Source organism: Medicago sativa, chromosome 2, assembly GCF_051527215.1.
Source record: "Medicago sativa cultivar Bolivia chromosome 2, Bolivia_mono, whole genome shotgun sequence".
In the NCBI taxonomy this organism is placed as follows: Eukaryota; Viridiplantae; Streptophyta; class Magnoliopsida; order Fabales; family Fabaceae; genus Medicago; species Medicago sativa.
In genome coordinates, this window is record NC_140750.1 from 12,727,616 (window position 1) to 12,732,497 (window position 4,882).

At 35.6% G+C, this 4,882-nt stretch overlaps 1 long non-coding RNA gene across 1 annotated transcript; it reads left to right on the top strand.

Annotated features, from left to right (window-relative positions):
* The first annotated feature begins 311 nt into the window (after window positions 1-311).
* On the top strand, window positions 312-2,835 carry LOC146944654 (uncharacterized). Its single transcript, XR_015026037.1, has 4 exons — window positions 312-969; window positions 1,062-1,431; window positions 1,507-1,657; window positions 1,977-2,835. It is a non-coding gene; the product is annotated as an uncharacterized LOC146944654 (long non-coding RNA).
* Window positions 2,836-4,882: the final 2,047 nt, after the last annotated feature.

Sequence of the window (4,882 nt, forward strand, 5' to 3'; positions counted from 1 at the left end):
CTTTTTGGATGGCAAAACCAATCCTCGTATACACAACATTCATGGACCTAGGAGACATGACATTTGTTATGCATGACTTTTTAAACACCATGTAGAAAGTCAACAGCCTCTGGTGATAGGAAACCAAAAGTGTAAAAAACAAATGGTATAAAAACATGTTGATATGTTGATTGTCAGAACACACTTTCTCATGTTTGCCCAATTTGCTTGACGCAACTTTTAGAATTGTCTGTCCTACCGCAAAAGGTTTGACTCCTAATTCCACAAACAGTGAAACCCCTGTCAAGTCTGCACATATTTTCCTCATACCCATCTGTACTTATAAATGATATTTGGAAAACTATAGTGATAGAATAAATAGAACGGATTCACTCTATTCTCGTAATATTTTAATGAAAATTGCTCTTTAGGCATATCAAATTATCCTAAATATTTCAATGTAGTTAACTATCATTCCTTGTTGAGCCGTCATTAATTTTTGTTCCACTGTGAACATATGTCAAAATCAGAAACAGAAGCACATACATTTTGTGTTCTATGTGTTTGATGAAATGCTTAAAAAAATGTTTCATTAATTTTTTCTCTGTTGTTTATTGTGTAGATATGGATGACGACGTTGGTATGCTCAAACTCAACAAATCGGCCCATCACAATATTGTTCATAGAGAGAATATTGCAGCTAATCCTCCCCCTAAATGAGGCTGATGAAGGCATCAAACTCAAAACAACGATGAGTCAGGTCACTCACAAGTGGTTGACCTTGCACCACAGGCGCTTGAGCATCAGCACGACAAGTTGGGAAGCCGCCATCACCACCACCACAATAACCAATATGATACACCCATGACCCACCACCAACACCGCCATCGGCTGACAGTCACACGAGATTTTGTGGTGGGCCTTCTGATTTATCTTCACCGTCTAATTTCACTCAGCACATTGCCACCAAGATTAGGATGGGAAAATTAAGTACAGTTATTTTCAATATCTTGGTGTTATGTTTTTTAATATTCATTTGTTTTTATGATTGATATTTATTTAATTGGTTTTTATTTTCAAAGACTTGAGCAACAACTCTGATGCATCAACCATGACAAGAAGATAGTTGACTTGCCATGACCAATCATATCATCTATAGTGGTTTTGGAATGTTGTGGATGCTTCCGGTCTTCACCCGCTTCCTGTTACACCATCCAGTGATGTTAATTCAAGCATATGCGTGTCCTCGTGAGCGTAACTCAGTTGGTAGGACCAATGCATAAAATATGCAAGGTCCGGGGTTCAAACTCCGGCCACCACAAAAAAAAAATCGCATATGTACGACTTTGAGTGAGCTATGGGATAAGGAGACCAGCAACTTCCACTTGTCAGTTGGAGAGATGACGATCATACTGGATGATATTTCATGTTTTCTTCACAAACCTATTCATGGTAAGTTGGTCAACCATGAGGCTAAAATATCCAAAGAGCAAGGTGCTTATCTTATAATTGATTTTTCTCGTGTAGACTCTGATCATACTGGTGCTGAGTGCGATAATATGAAGGAAACTCACATATCATTTGGATAGATGAAGAAGATATTTGAGGAACATCACATCAAAGAATTAAATTTGGAAGATGCAGTTGGGAGGTAGACTGACAGTGAAGATCACCAGATGTATTGCATACGTGCTTATATATCCCTCTCTGCGTGTGTGTGTGTGTGTGTGTGTGTGTGTGTGTGTGTGTGTGTGTGTGTGTGTGTGTGTGTGTGAGTGTGAGTGAGTGATGTTTCTAGAGCCCCTACAAGACATCAACATGTTTAATGAGTGGCTTTGGGGTGGTACAACGCTAGTTTATCTCTATCATTACTTGTATGAGGGACGATGGGTGGATAATATACCCTACTACACGTAGTTAATTGTACTTCAATATGTATTTTTAATTTAATGTGTTTGTGTTAGTAATATATGTTTATGTTTATGTTAATTTTTCAGGCATGGGTTGTGGAGCATTTCATTGGAATATATCTATATAATACCGATCAAAGATATTCCGTTCACATGCCATGTGCTTCACGGTTCATTTCTGGCAGGGGCCACAACTTACCAGAGGTCGACTAGGTGATCTTCAGGCCCTATGATCATCGTCACACACATCCATTTGATAATTTATGTTGGTATTTTAGATGCATCAAGTGCAACCACAAGATGCTTTATCGCCACATGCCAGAGTGGGTGATAATGCAATATGGCCACTTTAAGACCATTTCAAGACATATTTCCTCCGTAGTTGCTATCATTGTCTTCCAGGTAGACTATAGTTTCCAGGGTTTTATGTTGCACATTATACATGATGTTGAGCGGGCTCTATTGGTGGAGTCACCCTGACAATCTGTACAAACTTACATTACATGGTTCAATAGGGTATCTCATCCGAAGGTACTACCCTCAGTCGAGGGAAAACCACCTAGGTCAACAATTGTGGAGGTTCTGATTGAAGAGGAGCATGCCATATAGATTGTGGATACGCTACAAGTGATCAGGAGTGTTAGGACTATTGTCTTGCATAGTACGAAAAATGGTACCTCGTATGACAACCTATATGTTTGTTTGGCGAGGATTGTAGATCAAACATTGTCCCTTAAGGACTACAATCACCAAAGAGACTACAATCACATCCCTTAGGGTGCCAAATCCCATACTTCAATGTAACATGAAGCTATCAGAGCATGCAATTCACAACTTTTAGGTATGACTCTTTGGGAAAAGATTGAAATCTAGCGCACATGCAAACATTAAACATTTGTGTGAGGCTTTGAAGCTGTTAAATAAAGTACAGAACCAATCATACCTAGATACTTTGTTAATTCTAACTCAATACCACTTTCAGCTTTATATAACTTTGTATTATTTTCTGTAAGAGTACTTATAGTCTTTGCATACAACATGTCAAATTTCCTCAACAAATCCTTGAAATATTTTGACGGGTTGCCGAACGTTCCTTGTTTGAGTTGCTTGATTTGAAGCTCAAAGAAGCAGTTCAGCTCTCCCATTTGGCTCATCTTGAAGTCTCCCTTGATTAGCTTAGAAAACTCCTATATAAAACCTCATTAGTAGATCCAAAGTTTATACCACGTATATTTGAACCAAAAATATGTGCTTTCCCTTATGTATAATGAAGAATGTTGTGTCAACCTTTCCACATGAGAAACCATTTTACATAAGAAACTTGGTGATTTTCACATACCAAGATCTAGGAGATTGTTTAAGTCCATAAAGTGCTCGTTTCAATTCCATAAATATATTTAGGGCACTCAAAATTTTCAAAACCAAGAGGTTGATATACATACACCTCTTTATTTAAATCCATTTCATATAATTTAGAGCAAATTGCACTCACCTCCCCTGAGGTTTTATTAAAAGACATTTACCTCCCCTTTAGTTTAGGAAAAACATTAACCTCCCTTATGCTAACACCGTTAACTAACGTTTTCTACATCCACTATTTATCTCGAACATCAAAAGTTAAACCCTAGTTTGCTTTTTCTCCCAAACACTAGGAATATGAATCGTTGTCACCGACCTTTCATCACTTTTCCACCAAAACACAACTGGCTTCACACCATTACTTGTCTCTGGCATCTTGCTTAATCGCATACTCCTGTTATAATATTGCTTTGTAAGGAACTCATGATTATTTATTGAATTTGTGCCAAATCTGTCTGACTGCACCAAATATGCAGACCAGTGAGTTTTTAACCAAATTTGATTCCATTAACAGTAAACATGTGCAAAACAAATTGAAAAGGCATGCTATATAATAGACAGAATCTTATTTTGGCTTGTTCAATTTTAATTCAAATTTAAGGACCCTTGCAGGAAATAGTAACAATGAAGAGGGTAATAATTTTGACATATCATGATTGACGTTCCTTTTAATTTGCCAATTCTTTAGTGTTTGTCTATTTGTCTATTTGGTGTGCACTGTTAAAATTAACAGATGTTAGTGTCCAAGGGGGAAAGTGCTCCAATCATGAAACAATTAAGGGAGATTAATGTTTTTTCTAAACTAGAGGGGAGGTGAGTGTCTTTTAATAAAACCTCAGGGGAGGTAAGTGCAATTTGCTCTATAATTTAAAATTTAACCAACTTTCAAAGACTAAAAGTAGGTGTATAGCCTTGAGTCGGATTACGATGGCATAAGTCCACTCTTCATATCTTGGTTATACCCTTCACCCCCTAAGCGAGCCTTATTTCTAATAATTACCCCATTTTCATTAAACTTGTTCCTAAATCTATATTATATAAATTTACGACCTTTTCTATGGAAGCCTCATAGAGAACGTGACATGTGGCATCATGAAATCATGAAAACAATGCATTTGATAGTTGTGATTGTAACGTGACATGTGGCATCATGAAAACAATGCATTTGATAATTGTGACTGTGATTAAATCAGTAAAGTCTTAAAAGGAATATTTCTCTAATGTAATCCTTTACATAATTGTGATTAATAATTTTTTAAATTTATTTGCTATTTTGATGATTTGGTCAATGATATGCATTAAGGTTACTTATTTCCTTTGATTGCATCTTTTTCATCATGTCACTATTAACCTTATTTTACTATAAATATAACCTCCGATTGTAAACATTTTTCACAAATATTGATCTTTTGGTTCTGACAATTTTTCTTTTTATTGCTCACTAATTTTGTCTTTTTTTTTTTATATAAAGAAATTCTGTGTATTTTTTTGTATTTTATTTTATTTATTTTTTGTATTTTACATTAATAGTTGGTTGTAACTGTATACTAACATATTTTTTATTTGATTTTGACAACAGTTCAATATTTATTCAAGTTTCATCTTCTATTTCAATTTATTTAATTTTTTTTATA